This window comes from Tachypleus tridentatus, chromosome 13, assembly GCF_004210375.1.
Source record: "Tachypleus tridentatus isolate NWPU-2018 chromosome 13, ASM421037v1, whole genome shotgun sequence".
NCBI classification, from domain to species: Eukaryota; Metazoa; Arthropoda; class Merostomata; order Xiphosura; family Limulidae; genus Tachypleus; species Tachypleus tridentatus.
The window spans coordinates 60,451,685-60,469,125 of record NC_134837.1 but is presented as its reverse complement, the minus strand read 5'-3'; positions in this window follow the sequence as shown (position 1 = coordinate 60,469,125).

Sequence of the window (17,441 nt, the reverse complement as noted above, 5' to 3'; positions counted from 1 at the left end):
AAACATTAAATTTTGTCTATTTTTCTTCCTACTCAGTACTGTTTGTCTCGTGTCACGTAATTTATAAATGTCTGAAAAGACACATCAATGCTAAAGGATGGTTTGCGTCCACACTTGCAGATGACGCTAAAACATGGCCTCCAGACCGACCTTTCAGTCGGTTTTAATAACTCCCGAGACGCTGAAGAGTCTATTCTCATGTTTCACTTCAGATCGTTGTTTGAGGTCAGCTGTTAGTGTACGGAGTGCCTTCAAGACATTAAAATTTTGTTTTTCTTTAATTACTACACACATAAATGGAAGTTAACCGACTGCATTTCCTAATTCAAACCGATACCCGTCCTGATGACAGTTTTTTTTACCGTTTTTTTACTTCCCCAAATCATTATTGGATATAAAATTACTGTCTCAAACGTGACATAATGGTGTCTAGATATGTGAGAAATATGAGAACAATGACACTACAGCGTTAGAAAGATCTGTGAAAATATACCATCAACAGATATTTTGTAGAATGAAACTATTAGTTCTATTAAGCAAACTGAAATAACCTTTTTCTGTGTTTAAAAATGTTAGACACTTTTCATACAAGAATGGTGAATTTTTTTCTATCACTTATTTTTAGCAAAAGATTTACTAAATAAACAATATAAGTGTTTTACCTTGATTAAATCTGATTTTAGCAATACATTTACTAGCTAAACAATATGTGTTTTACCTTGATTAAATCTGATTTTAGCAATAGATTTACTAAATGAACAATATAAGTGTTTTACCTTGATTAAATCTGATTTTAGCAATAGATTTACTAAATGAACAATATAAGTGTTTTACCATGATTAAATCTAATTTAATACATTTTATAGCTAAACAATATAAGTGTTTTACCATGATTAAATCTGAGTTTAGTAATAGATTTACTAAATGAACAATATAAGTGTTTTACCTTGATTAAATCTGATTTTAGCAATAGATTTACTAAATGAACAATATAAGTGATTTACCTTGATTAAATCTGAACACAGCATTAGTCCATTTAAGCATTCCGACTTTGATACTGGAAAACATCAAAGAGACAAACGATAAATTAAACAATTCTGTGAAAGTTTATCATGTTAATCTGTGAAAAATGTAACAAAAGTTAAACTTCTTTAAAATTAACATTCCAACATTATATGACTCGAACAACAAGTGTCAAAATATAGCTTCCATGTTTCCTAGGCCTTCAGTTTCAACAAATAATACAAGGTTGTGAAGTCTAGATTATACACAAGATAACATGGTTGAGGAGTCATACAGGGTTGTGAAGTCTAGATTATATACAAGATAACATGGTAGAAGAGTCATACAGGATTGCAAGGTTTAGGTTCTGTGTAAAACAGTGCAAGGTGTTATAGAGAATTGTGGAATGTGAAAAAAACATTCGTAGAAGAGTAAAATGTGTCATGTGAATATGTAATAAACCATAGAATGCAGTATCCAAGGTGTATAATAAACTGTCATGTAAGATTGCAATTAACTATTTTTATCTTAATTGTCGTTTTAAGATTAAGGAACACTCGTGTAGTTGAGTGCAAGAATTGAATATGAAAATTGTTGATCTTGCTCGAGGACCGATATGTCGGGAACTGATGTTTATCTTTTGTATTCTGTTTTAATAAGGCTTGACTGATGAGTGCCTAATATGGCAGTCTGGAATATTCTGATGGACTCATATAATCCTAACAGAATTAGTTTTCTCGTTCTCAGAGATGTTATTAAATTTTTTCCTAGTTAAGATTCAAGTGTCTTATATAACCAAAGCTATGTTTTCTTGGGAAGTAACAGTGTCAGACTTTGTCACTTCTGATCAGGAGAACGTTATTGTTAATCTCACTGAACCTACTGTTATTTCGGTTTAGAGTCTTACCTGTTCATTTCTGAGTGTACTTTATAACACCACATGGAGGATGGACGTAAGCTATATTGTGATTTCAATTCACCACATGTTGTAGATTCCAACGTTTAACTTGTTTGGATAACCTTGAATAATCGAATTATGGAGCCTGCTTGTCAAGGGAAATAAGGATGTATACCGTTCTCCACAACTGATTACATCAAGTACTTAAATAGAAACCATGATGTTTGTGATTGGTTGGCTAGTTCAGAATGTGATGTAGAGGGTTTTACATTCGGGTTTGTGATTGGTTGGCTAATTCTTGTTGTAATGAAGAGGATTGTAGACTCGGTGTTTATGATTGGTTTACTTGTTGTTGCTGTAATGTGGAGGGTGTTCTTTTTTATTTGTGAACAATACATGCACGTGAAAATATCGTATTGTGAGACAGAAAGCGTATTTATTTATTTCGCTGGTATACTATGACAAACATATTAAGTAACTCAAGTATCCTCCTAGAAATAATTTTGTGTCTGCAACTTCTTCTAACTTTTACAAAATGCTATCTGTGATCTTACAATCCCCGAAAGGGAGACATATCCCTGCAATTTTCTGAAATAGTTTAGGTTTATATAAATTCACAAACAGGACTATATTTATTTATTTCAATGAAAGGATTAGTAAAAATTAATCACCCCCAACTTCTGTGCAAGTGTTCTGTAATTTGTGTAAAAGTTTGTTATATACCTCTTGTTTCTAATTTGTAAAATAAAATAACGACCCGAGAAGAACGAATAGGAATAACGTGACCTCTAGACCACCAACGTTATAATTATTTCTTCCTTTTACTTGTATAAAAAAATAAGTGTGACTTCGAGTTACCAACAGATCACGTGATGTGGACCTGGAGACAACGACCCGTTTACTGGCTACATATTTCCTAGAAACTCTGACAGTTACCCCCTCGGTTTCAAATTTCCTTATACTCTTTCAAGCCTCGAGTTTAGCTGCATTGCCTATTTCGTTGGAGAGTAATTCCCAAGTGTTCTGAATCGTACGCTCTCGCAAAACTCATACCAACATTATCATGCCACAAAAAAACCCATGTTAACATTACTCTGACATACAAAACTCATACCAACATTATCCTGACACACAAAACTCATACCAACATTATGACACATCATCACACATAAAACTCAGTTTATATATATATATACACAATATCGAAACAAATCATATTTATATGTATATACGTTTATGTATATACAAATTCAGAAGAAACCATATATATGTTGATATATATATATATATATATATGTACAAAATCAGAACAAACCATATATATGTTTATATATACACACAAAAAAACCATTGTTCATATAACTAGGTAGATTACACATAGAACATGTAACATCTTCTGAGCTGACCTGATGTCTGTTCGTCATTATTTAAGATTTGGGAATTATAGTGTGATGTTTATACTGTATTTCATTGCATATTTAATTTATCAACTATTTCTAGCCGTTATGTCATTTAGTTTTATCTATTATATCAAATCTTAGATTTAGCATATTTCTAATCATTTGTATGTTATTAAAACTTCTCACGGATGAGTTCGATATTAGATGTTCCATTAACACCAGTTTAATGTTTAAATCTCCTGGTTTAGAACGTAACTATAAAAACAAGATTCTTGGTGTGTTAGCGTGATAACAGATAAATATTTATGATAAAGAGGAGGTCAGTCTTAACTAAAACATTAAGACACTTTTTACTACATCAATACATCAAGACAGTGTATTCTACTATTCAATGTAATACGTAAAATTAGTTTCGAAATTAACAGAACCCATCGAGTTTATTAACCATGCTGCCACAACTAAACCATATTTCAGTTTCAAACCCAGCCATAAAAATATCAAACATCAAGGGTACAATTGAGAAACCATATCTGTAACTTCAGATAATGTATACATATTGATCGTAAGAAAACTATAGAAACAATGAAGCGTGTCAAACTAATGATCATATTTTAAACAAGTCACATCTCCATTAGGTTCAATATTTAAACTAATATATCACGTGAATAATGGTGTATAGGTGTGGGGGGGGTGTTTTACATTGATTTTCATTTGACATTCCTGAGGATGACATGATTCGACTTCAAAATATATATAGTGACCGTTCACTGTCTCAGAGTAAAATTTTCAGGTACTGTACTTCAAAAACGTAATTATGATATTTACTCAAGTACTTGACTTTAACCTTTGATATGTATTAAAGGTTCTCAACTTAATAATATCAACTTAACGATGTATATTTTCGTAATTAATGTTCTGTCAACACAATAATGTGTATTTCTTCTTTGCTGTTTTGTCAGCGCAACTTTGTGTATTTCTCTTCATTAATCATCTATGAACACGACAATGTGTACTTCTCCTGATTTGTGTTCTGTATATAAAATACATCTTTCAAACCAGAACAAACAATAACATACTTCCTCTGTTCAAACTAGAACAAACAATAAAATACTTACTATATTCAAACTAGAACAAAAATAACATACTTCCTCTGTTCAAACTAGAACAAACAATAGCGTACTTACTCTGTTCAAAGTAAAACAAACAATAACATACTTACTCTGTTCTGAACATTGAGACCCGCTTGATAGTTAAATATTTGTTGTGACGTTTCACTTGGTTTCTTCATGAACCACTACAGTTTATATTGCAAAACTCATAAATCTTCCAAAAAATAACATTCACAAAAACCATTTTACTGTTCTGATACCATGAAAAATATTCTTTCTGATTTCAAGAAAAAAAAAAAGTTGGTTTTTTTTATCTGTGACTTGCAGAAAGCGTTGTCAGAAGTAAAAATTTCTTGGTTTAGGCTTAGCAGTACATGAGATACTGGGTCTACTGTTAGGCATCTGCAGTGATTTCAAGCTCTCTTTACATGTATATTGCGCATACTCGAAACTGCTCTACTATTGGTGGAAATGTTTTTCTACTTTATGTTTTTAGAAGACATTTTTCTTTACTTATAAGACAAACTGTGTAGCCAATCACGCTTCTTTCTGTGTTCCTCAATAAATGAGTGTCATTATAAGTTGTGAAGTACAGGAAGTCAAAGGTTTCTCTTGTGCAAAGAAATCAGAAATCTCAGATAATAGAAGTAGAAAAAGGTACATAATATTAGCTTGCATACTTTATATGGAACTTTACTTTTCATCCACTATTTTTTTCCGTTTAAAGTTAGCTCAATAACTTCTTTTCGTATAGCACTAAACTTGTAAAGCAAAACTGATATTAGTCGTGTTGATTTAGGATTGTCACTCGAAGCTACAAAATGACTGTCTGCCCTTAACTGATAGACGTAAAGAAAGGCAACTAAAGAACAATACCCGCCATCAGTTCTTGAGCGACTACTACAGTGGGATTTAACTGTTACTCTTATAACGAACCGATGACTCTAATTGGTGCTAATCGAACCATGAACCAATTGGTTCACAATTAGAGTGCGCTAACCACAAGGCCGTGCACTGCTCTAAAAGTATGAAATAAAACTCACATGTCTAGTTGTACAAAATGTAATACTCTTCAAACTCTCTTGTTCAGGTGTTTCCGTTTTCTCTGTTAACTTTGTATTACTTTATTTTCTTTTTTCCAACTTTGTCTTACTATTTCATATACTTTACATACTTCTTGTAACTTTGTTTTATTAGTTTTATCTTTTTTTAACTTTTCCTGAGTCATAAGAAAATTACAAGTGTTAAAGCTTTGTAGAAATAAATCGTTGTTAGCTACTTAAAACATTTTCGTGAATAATCTTAAATTAATAACTGACGTCCGTGGTTTATGAAACAACAGATCTGTGGGATGTTTTCTTTCTTATATGTTTATTATCTAAACTGAAAAATATAATATGTATAAACCTTATATGTTTAAGAGTAAGTAATTTACGAAGATTTAAATTCATACAACGATTTTAAACATCAAACAATACGGTCTATATCACCGTTCCTTCAGTGATTTTAAACATCAAATATACTCCTCTAACACTGGATAAATTCAAGGTAATTTGTTTCCAAGATGTTTTTCAACACTGAGTTTATCCCTCTCCCACTTTCCGTTTAGCTGTAACCACGGATACCCACCCATCAATCATAGCAAAAAATAGGACTGAGTCCTTCTCCCGTCCGTCACACAACCACAGCTTATAGTAGACGCCATCATAAATAAAATGTGTTACAGATGGTACTTGTCCTAAGCCACATAGGAATGAACAGCACAAGTCGTTAGTATCAGAGCTGTTCAGTGAAGCAGGTCAGAGAAAGGACATGTTGGGTATGTGACAAAAATATAAGCTAAGTAAAAAGTCCCATTAGACCACGACTTCTTATTTCTTCAGAATTATTTATTCAGAATGTAACAGTTTATGGGTAATTCATATTCAAAAACAAGGTGCGAAAATAAGGAGTGGCATAACGGAATTATGTTACGTAAGTACTCAATAGAACACACTGATTGGTCCGTCGTCTGTACTTATAGACACGAATGCGTTTTCAATTTTATAAATACTGTCCTAAGTCACGTTCTATATATATATATCTTTTAATTTCCCTGCCATAATTACAATAAATGTTCACATACCGTAGAAAACACGGTTACGCGCACAAAGTGACTTAGCTTAGCTATCTGAGTCGAGAACATAGTGCTGACACGTTTCAGGTCACTATATTCATTTATTCTTGTTAATAATTCTTTTTGTCCTGTGTACGTTTTTCTTCAACTGATTTCACAAATGTCATTCAGTCCTTCTTGATGTTTCAAACTCGTTGACAGTTTCGTTTTGTGGAACGAACGCTACTTCGAAACATGTTCGTCGGAAACGTTAGCAATTTTTTCCTAAACCCTAGGAAAGCATGGTAAACTACCGAATATGTTTTGACACGCTTTTAATCCAAAATATTTCAGTTATAGATGTTTAACGATCATTATTTGGACAGCTTCCTCAATAATTATTGGGCCATAATCTCTGTCTACTGTTACTGGTGTTAAATATATTTTTATTGTTTATAGGTAAGTCCAGTTCAATCTACAATTTGATCAACGTGTGTTATTGCGTTATACTTAGTAAAGGTTAGGTTTAGCTCAATCTACCCTTTGATCAAAGTGTATTATACTTAGTTCAAAATAGGTCTACTTCAATTTACACTTTCATCAACATATGTTATTGTGTTATACACATGCTCAAGGTAGGTTTATTTCTATTTACACTTTGACCAACATGTGTTGTTGTGTTATACTTTGTTCAAGGTAGGTCCAGTTCAATCTACACTTTGATCAACGAGTGTTATTATGTTATACTAAGTTCAAGGTAGGCCCAGCTCAACCTACATTTTGATAAAAGTGTGTTATACTTAGTTCAAAATACATCTAGTTTAATCTACACTTTCATCAACATGTGTTATTGTGTTATACTTAGTTCAAAATAGGTCCAACTCATTCTACACTTTGGACAACTTGTGTTATTGTTTTATACTTAGTTCAAGACAAGTTCAGTTCAACCTACTTTCTTCAACGTGTGTTATTGTGTTATACTTACTTCAAGGTAGGTCCAGTTCAACCTACTTGCTTCAACGTGTGTTATTGTGTTATACTTACTTCAAGGTAGGTCCAGTTTAATCTACTGTTTGATCAACGTGTGTTATTGTGTTATACCTAATTTAACGAAGTTCCAGTTCAATCTACATTTTAATGAACGAGTGTTATAGTATTATACTTAGTTCAAGGTAGCTCCAGTTCAATATACACTTTGATCAACGTATGTTATTCTGTTATACCTAGGTTAGAAGAGGTCAATTCAATCTATATTTTGGTCAGCATCTGTTATTGTGCTATACTTAGTTTAAGAGAGTTCAATCTACACTTTGTTTAACGTGTGTTATTGTGTTAATCTTTATTCAAAGTTGGTCCACTTCAATCTACACTTTGATCAACGAGTGTTATTGTGTTATACTTAAATCAAGGTAGGTCTAGTTCAATCTACAGTTTGATCAAAGTGTGTTACTATATTGTAATTAGTTCAAGAAAGGCCCACATCAATTTAAACTTTGGTCAGCGAGTGTTATTGCATTATACTTAGTTCAATGTAGGTCCATTTCAATTTACACTTTGATCAACGTATATTATTGATTTATACTTAGTTCAAGGTAAGTCCACTTTGATCAACATATGTTGTTGTGTTATACTTAGTTCAAGAGAGGTCCAATTCAATCTACACGTTGGTCAGTGAGGGATAATGCATTATAATTTATTCAAGGTAGGTCCAGTTCAATCTACACTTTGATCAAAGTGTGTTATTGTGTTATACTTAGATCGAGGTAGGTCCATTTTAATGTACAGTTTCATGAACGTGTGTTATTTTTTATATTTAGTTCGAGACAGGACCAGTTCAATCTACACTTTAATAAACGTGTGTTATTGTGTTATACCTAGTTTGAAACCCCTCGATGTGGATTCACTCTTTAAAACCGTTTGTGTACATTTCTGCCGCAAACGGGGAATCTACCCAGGTCCAGAACTCCGTCTTGATAATGTTGTACTTCCTGTCGTCCCTGAGGTAAAGTTCTTAGGTCTTATATTTGATTGTAAATTAAATTTTATATCGCACATCAAGCAACTTCGTATCAAATGTCTAAAAGCATTGAACATTCTCCGTGTCCTCTCTTCTACTTCTTGGAGAGCAGACTGATACTACATGCTCAAAATTTATCGATTCAAACTTGACTATCTGTCTGCGGTCTATGGTTCTTCCAGAACCTCAGCACTGAAAATGTTGGATCCTATCCATCACCAAAGGCTTCGGCTTTGCATTGGAGCTTTTCGTACTTCTCCCGTGCAAAGTCTGTATGTGGATTCTCATGAACCCCCTCTATATATTCACCATTTGCAACTCTCTCTAACTGTCTCCAAACTTCGATCCTTACCACAGCATCCTACCTGGACTTGTGTTTTCCGACCACAATGAACTACACTTTTTAATAACAGAACATCTGCCATTGTTTCTTTTAGTCTCTCTATCCAGGCACAATTAGAAGATTTGGATTTATCCTTGAATAACATTGCAGTTTCTTCAAATCAGCCTAGTCCACCATGGCAAATTACTGTCCCAAATTGTGACCTGTCTTTGAGTCATCTGAGGAAAGCAGATACACCTGATTGGAAATATCGCTCTTTCTTTGCTGAACATCTTCCATATGATCCATCCATTCTTATATATACAGATGGTTCCAAATTGAGTGACTCAGTGGGCTTTGTCATGGTTTGTGACAGTTCAATTGTGGCACACAGACTCCTCCCTACAGTTTCTGTTTTCACTGCCGAACTGTATGCCATCTCTCTTGCCCTAAATCATATTGAAATAATGCAATATACAAATTGTACAATATATACGGACTCACTCAGCTGTCTCTTGGCCCTGGAATTATTCCATGATAGTCACCACCCTCTTCTCATCAATATCGAAAACAAACTGGCCCATCTTTCTCTCTCATCTATCTCCGTCCAATTCTTTTGGATACCAGGCCATGTTGGTATTTATGGGAATGAGCTGGCCGACAGAGCAGCAAAATCTGTCTGTTCTGGATCTATCATTCCAGTACCCATTCCATACATGGACTATGGTCCAGTTATCAAATCCAGACTGTACACCAAGTGGCAAGCAACCTGGAATGAGCAACACAATAACAAACTTTTTCAAATCAAACCTTCTCTAGGTTTTTGGCCCTCTTGCTTCTGTAAGGATCAAAGAGAGAAGGTTGTTTTGGCAAGGCTACGCATTGGTCACAGTTTTTTAACCCACCACTTCATTTTATCTGGTACTGCTGCACCAATGTGTGGTCTATGTAGCACTCAGATCACCATCATCCATCATGGCGTTGTTGTTATATTCATTATTTCTAATGCATTTGGAACAAAACCTACAAAGTATGTAGTTATCACTGATTGTTTATAATAAAGCTGGAACAAGATATACTAACGTTGTTGTTAATATTTATATCAGTTGTATTTAGAATATTACCTAAGACCGATTTGGTCTTATTCATTATTTCTAAAAAGCCTATAATAAAATCTACAATCTGTGTTGATTATTGTGTGTGTTTCGAGAGTTAATTTCAAGGTTACCTTGACTTTGCAGTGTAGTAACAGTGATTACACAATCTCTGTCAGATTGGTCTCTCTTCGATACCCACAGTTACTTAAGTGGAGACTGTTTCAAAACAGGAAGCTGAGAATTAACTTTCATTAAAAGAAAAGAAATAATAATAAAAAGAAATAAAGTGATTTAAAGTTTTTCTTTTATCCTTGTGTATAGTAGAGCTTGGTTATAGTTGTATACTGTGTTACAGAAAAACGAGTAACATTATGTTTTTTGTGCTGGTTATTAGAAGTTAAAGTACGAGGAGTTTCCGAGCTCACATTTAATCGCTAACCTCTTACAATTAAGGTCACTGACTTTAAGTGAAATGATCGCCCTGGTTTGTTCCCGTATCTTGAGATGTAGCACGTGTTAAGTCATAAATAACTATGTGCAGAAAAACGAGTACAGTTGGTAAGTTTAAGTGTTTTTTGTTTTTTTTTGTACATTTGAATTTTTAACATTTTCGTCTGTCCAGATTGTTTGTTTATTTTAAGAATGTTTGTATATTATTGAGAATACTGAATAAATTATTCATTTTCTGTATATCCTAGTTGCTTTGCGCCATAAAACACCAAACCAACCAATCCGTATATCGCTTCTGAATCGAATAATGCGGTGAAATTGTTTTATTATAACCGTGATGAACGGAACTATTTAATTTTAACTTAAATAAAATGTTGGAAAGTGAATGTTATGGTTCTGACTGTTTTGTATTGTTCATAACATTTCAAATTTACTTTCTCATTTTCTAAGAAGAAAAATTGTTCATGTTATTTATTACTCATACAAGTGAATTAAACGATGAGGTAAAAGATGACCTATTCGAAAGCCCCATCTGTTGACTATAAATTGAAGTGCAATATAATCCTTCAGACGTTGTTCCTTCACTGGGATGTTTAAATTCAACAAAAGAAGCAGGTGAAAATGTGAGTAGATGTATAGAATATTCCAGGGTAGTTAAGACACAGCATACTCCATTAGTCATTGAAGTGTAGCAAGTGTATTACGTAATATAAATCGTAACACAAAACTTTATTACAATGTATTAGCTTCTTTCTTTTTCGACTTGCCCTCTCCATGTCCACTCTTCAGATTACTGATCCAGGTAAAGTATCCAAAGAATATTTAATCCCTCACAGAAGGGAGACATCAGTCTTTGTGATTTCATTTACCTTGTTGGCCCATCCTCCTCATTGTTACTTCTTGGCTTCTATCTCCTTAGAAGTCCCAGCATCTGTTCTACAAGTAGGAATCAGCTGGCTAACTGACCTACTTGGAAGCTATCATATGAAATATTCACTTTTTTCAGTTTAAGTGATAAAAGTAAGAATTTTAATCTATGAGATTAATTAACTGCTAAATCTCCACAACTCTGGTCACACAGCTCCTGTAAGTGAAATTATAAAATGTTTTATATGACGATTTAACATCAGACTTTCTTCATCTTTCCTCAAAAGCAACTGCCCCTGATGATTTTCATTTATTACCTATAAGCTTCACATTTTCCAAACTTCAAACCTCAACAACTCTTCCAACCATTAATATCTCACAAAATTTTGATGCATGTGGTTTCATTAAGCCTCAGTAAATGGAAGTAAACTTATTCCTAATAGGTCCTGATATACATACTTGAAATATTAGTGGAACAATAATTTCTCACCTAGTTGTCACTAAAAGTTCCACCTCTTGTATAAAAAATTATTATATAGTGTACATCCATTCCTGTTTATAGACGGTGAAACTAGCCTAACCTTACATCCATTCCTGCTTATAGACAGTGAAACTCGTCTAGCCTTACAACCACTCCTGCTTATAGACAGTGAAACTAGTCTAGCCTTACAACCATTCCTGCTTATAGACGGTGAAACTAGTCTAACCTTACACCCATTCCTGCTTATTGACTGTAAAACTAGTCTAACCTTACATCCATTTCTGTTTATAGATGGTCAAACTAGTCTAACCTTACACATCATAAGATATAGAATAGCTCAGAAAGTGATGGTTACTCCAACTCTTATTTTGTTGAAACTTAATGTCCCTCTGTTGTTAACATCAGCTCATTTTCTTTATTCGTCTCCAGAGCCAATTTCCTCCATTTTTTACTGCGCTAATACAAATAATATTAGCTGAGGAACCAATGTCGATGAACACACTGCAAGATCTCCTATCAATAAATCCTTAAACTTGGACTGATTTTAAATAATATATTTTATCTCATGTGCTGCCAGTGGGACAGTAGCAGCTGCACTTTGCTCCATACGTCCACCGAATTCCTTTGTTTAACATTTAGTTAGTTCCTTGTTTCCCTCTGATTGGTGGATAAAACAGTTATCAGTGTTTTAGAATTGTTATGGCTCTGAACTAAAACATTCTTAGTGACATTAACGCCAGTCCTCTCAAATGGACAACTGGATAAACAGTTTGTTGTTAATTATTCCAACAGCTCACTTTGGAAACTATTTTGAGTTGAACCTATTATGTCTCCCATAGTGCCTGGGCATCACAGTCTATTGGTTTCTCGATTGGTCAATGTTGTTGAACCGGCCAGCTAAATACTGGAAATAAATTTGGTAGTGTCATTAGTAGAGTAGTCAAAGAAAGTTCTACAATTACAGATAGCACAGAAGTAATGATAACATGGGGAGCCAAATAAATTATCCCATTCCACAATTTATAATAAATGATATTTTATATTGGAGAAAGAGGTGTTAATAGTGTAATCTTTACACTTATCAATTCACTATCCATATGCTTTATCACTTTTCTACCTCACTAACAGTTACTATTAGTACTATTAGTTAACTAATAGTTAAGACATACAAGTCTTGAAATTTGCTAATAAAGTTTTTCTACACTTTATAGACGCCCTTTTGTATCGTTGGTGTCCTTTTGTACTTATACACTCTTAGTGTTTGATCCCTTTGCATATATTCAGTATCTTCATCGATCTTTTCTTCAATCAGATTTACTTTTCTTCATAATTCCTCTTTAAAATCTTTTGTTAAGTTCTCATTTCTTGATCTTTTATTATTCTATGTTATTTTTGTTATTCTTTTTTCTACTGTTTCATAATATCTAGCAAATGTTCGATTTCACTTATTATGTTGTCATCCTGAAATTTATTCTGAGTTGTTTTCTATTTCCTCACTCCTACTTTTGTTTGTTTGTTTTTTGAATTTTCGCGCAAAGCTACTCGAGGGTTATCTGTGCTAGCCGTCCTTAATTTAGCAGTGTAAGACTAGAGGGAAGACAGCTAGTCATCACCACCCACCGCCAACTCTTGGGCTACTCTTTACCAACGAATAGTGGGATTGACTGAACATTATAGCGCCCCCACGGCTGAAAGGGCGAGCATGTTTGGTGCGACCGGGATTCGAACCCGCAATCCTCGGATTACGAGTCGAACGCCTTAACACACTTGTCCATGTCGGGCCACCCCTCCTCATTCCTACGTAAGTAGCGTAGCATTTCCTACTATTAGACGGATTCTTTAAATTACTGGGTAAAATTTATCTGAAACCCAGTCAAATTAAATATAACGATTTCTTTTACATTTCTTTAACAATATTTGTTACAGACTACATTTACTAGTAAGCGTAATGTACTTACAAACGTGCTTGAAGAATTTACACATCGATTTATTGATAACACATACACTGACTAATTTACTGACTTGATCTCGGAGAAATAGATGTACTGACTTTCACTCTCACCTCAACAACTAACAAAAATTGTTAACTCACTAATATAATTAATTCGCCCAATCTTAAATTTTCAACGTGTACTCATTTTTACTTACTACAGATATTAAACCATCATTACATCAGGGTGGACTTTATTTAATAAATAAACATATAAATTAAAATGTCAAAATATAGATTTCAACAACGGCAGCACACATTTCAGTAGTGGTTATATAAGTTTCATAAATTACGTGAATTCATTATCCTGACCATTAATGCTTTACTTTATGCATGACAAAAGCCCCCATTGGCACAATGGTAAGTCTGCAGACTTATAACGCTATAAATTGAATTCTAATACCCGTTGTAGGCAGAGAACAGATAGTTCGTTGTGTAGCTTTATGCTTAACTACAAACAAACAGAACGCGGCAAGGAGAGCCCATGTTAGAATTTCTCTTGCTGCAGCTTTCAAATTAATCATGGCATTCCTTCCTAGTGTAAAGCTTATTTTTTTTACAGAACTAATACCAACCCGAAATAACGTGGAGGATACAGAAATTCATTGAATGGATAGTCTTCCTATTTGGTACGATACTCCATCCATATTTCCTTGCTGTAAACGTGAACAGTAATATACTATTTTGTCATACTCCTGCAATTCCATTATTTATTATATTATTAACCCTTTGCAATTTTTAAGTTTATTAACTACTTTAGTGACACTCAAACAGTGAACTTTCAACCATACAAATATTACTGAAAGTGTTTTAAGAAGACAACAACTGTACATAATTCTTTCTTCAATATACAATATTTGCATTCGAGAGCTAAGAGTGTATGATTACCATACGTGATTACATTTATACTCTGTTTCCAACTGTGATAACACTGCTTTAATTCAACTATCAGTTCATCATTTTTCTAGCAGAAAGCCACAGTCCAGTCGTTGATATGCCCACAGTGTATTTTCTAATAAATCACAATCCAAAGACTAAAATGCTGACTCATATTCCTTGCTCCACCTTCTCTACCTTAGTAAGGAAAAATAATGGTGAAGCAGTGTGATGTAAAACCAACGAAACTGTGATTTTTTTCACTTGGTCACAGGTTGAGTCCAATTTACAATTATATTATTATAGAAGGAGCCACGAAAGTTCCATCTCTACCAAAAATATGACTCAGAAATTTCACTTTAGTGCTAATGAATGCGCATGTTCTGTGTTTAAGTTTTAAACCTGGCATTTTTATCTTCTGGAATACCACTTTCCGGTTTTAGTCACATAATGAAATGTGTGACCATACTTCAGGATATATTTGACATAGATCACAACTTCTCTCAATGCAACTACCTTTTTTATGCAAGTGAGGTTTCCTATACATAATCAAAACATGGCCTTTCCATTCACATTTAATTTACTTTCACTTTACAGAAAAATGTTCATGTTAAATGAAACGATTAGTAGCTTTCCTTGGAATACCTGATATACTATGACTTTTACCAGTGTTCTGGCCATTTCTGTGTCAATCAACTTTGACAGGCACATACCAACACATGCCCAGCCTATAAAGAATTGGGGTTAAAGCCACACAATGTGATGCAAAGTGATTTTAACACTCCTGGTCTATCTTATGCCCTTCTTATTTCCTAGAAATAGAGTAGCAGTTGATGTTCTCCACTTGATGTTGACTCTACTGCACCTGTTGTACAATCAGTTAAAATCAATAATTTTATTTGCATAGCTGTTCAATAAAATAATAGTTTAATAAAAAATTACCCAATATCCCACATGCAAAGCAAGGTGATGTCTTGATAGATAAGCATAGGGTGTGAAATACAAATAATGTAGTGATAAAGTTATATCTGCATAGTTGCTTATCACTTTAAAAAAAATTCACTTAAAGTGACCTAATGTTCCAAATGCAAACTAGATGCTTTTTTTTTTACCTATCAGAACAATGTACCGATACATGCACCAATAGCATATTATGAAATGTTCACTGAACACCAATGCAATTGTACTGCAATGCCTAGAGTTGTGAGCAGTTGAGTAACCCTTATCTTTTATACGTTTCTTCTTCTCTTACAATCGCTCAGCAGATTGCCCGATGTGGCTTTGCTATAAGAAAACACACACATACTCTTACAACTAACTTATATGTTTACTTCATACTACATCATGACAGAAACTGTCTCAGTAAGAGTAAGGACATTTCTCGCACTCAAGTATTGCTATTTTCTCCTTTCTACGAACTTGTTAATTAACAAGAAAATAATCACAATATGTATCTCAGAACGGCTGTTGCGGGTATTAACACTATTATTAATAAGGAGAGAACAACGTTTCGACCTTCCTACGTCATCTTCTTTAAAAAAAGAGAATTTGAATGTAACCGTTGACGGACACATGTCTTATGTTCGAGAGTATAAACAGGTACGGGATTGTAGGGGGTGTTGCAGGTGGATGTTAGGTTATTAATTAGTATAGGTATAATGGTGTTTCTTTATCTTGATTTAATTTTGATTTTAGTTGTTGTATAAGTATGGCTTCTTTGATTTTGCATTTGTTTATATTTGTTTTCCTACAGGAACTAAAACTATACTAATTAATAATCTAACATACACCTGCAATGCCCCTACAATCCCGTACCCGTTTATACTCGTCCCTAAGACGTGTCCGTCAACGGTCACATTCCAATTCTCTTTCTTAACCTGAAGATGACCTAGGAAGGTCAAAACGTTGTTCTCTCCTTATCAATAACAGTGTTAATATTCATAACAGCCGTTATGAGATACATTTTATTACAAGTGGGTTTCTCGTCATCAATAATTCTCACAATCTGTTGACACCATTACAGGATAATTCCTGTAATTGAAATAGGAAAAATTACTCGTGTGAAATGTCAAGCTTTCCAAAACAGCCCACTTTTGTGTCTTGAATAACTGTGACAGGTTTCTTTGTTTTTCATCAAGATAAAATCTGCAACTCAATTTAGGAATGAATGTCTTCCAACCCCAGGGTTGCTTTTCATATAAGTGCACGATGGAGTCTAGATCCAAACTGTTTAGATTCAGAACCAGGTATTGTACAGCTTATTCCATAGTCCAGTAGTCATTCCAGGTGAAATCCTTCAAAAACGATCCAATTTCTCCCTCACTGTACCTTTAAGTCTCAGCAGGAACAAAAATCTGTTAAGCATGCTTACGAAAAACCATGGTTTTTGGTCAGACAATTTCCTTCTTAACTTCCCCACCTTCTTCTGACCAATATATTTTCAATATTGTGGGCACAGTATGGCAGGGAACTCTGATACTCTGGCAAGTGCTAAGCCACTTCTCTAAGGAAACAGAACAAGAAGGTGCTCTTAGTGGGTCATTCAGTGGCTCTGCTCAAACCCCAAGATCCTGCATAGTTCATGATTACATAACGCATAAAAAACAGTACATCTCCAGCTCGTGGAGTTCACAACTGTCCGTGATCCACTTATTTTGTCATTTAGCACTTAATGTCCAACCTACTTTTAAGGTAGCTCTGTTTGACAAATATTGTTCACCAACAATGCCTCCAGTCTCTCTGTAATGTTCCTGTTTCTGTCATAAATAGGGGTTGAATGGCTCTGATTGGTATAAATCTTGCAATCCTTTACAGACCGTCTCATCTGGTCGTATACT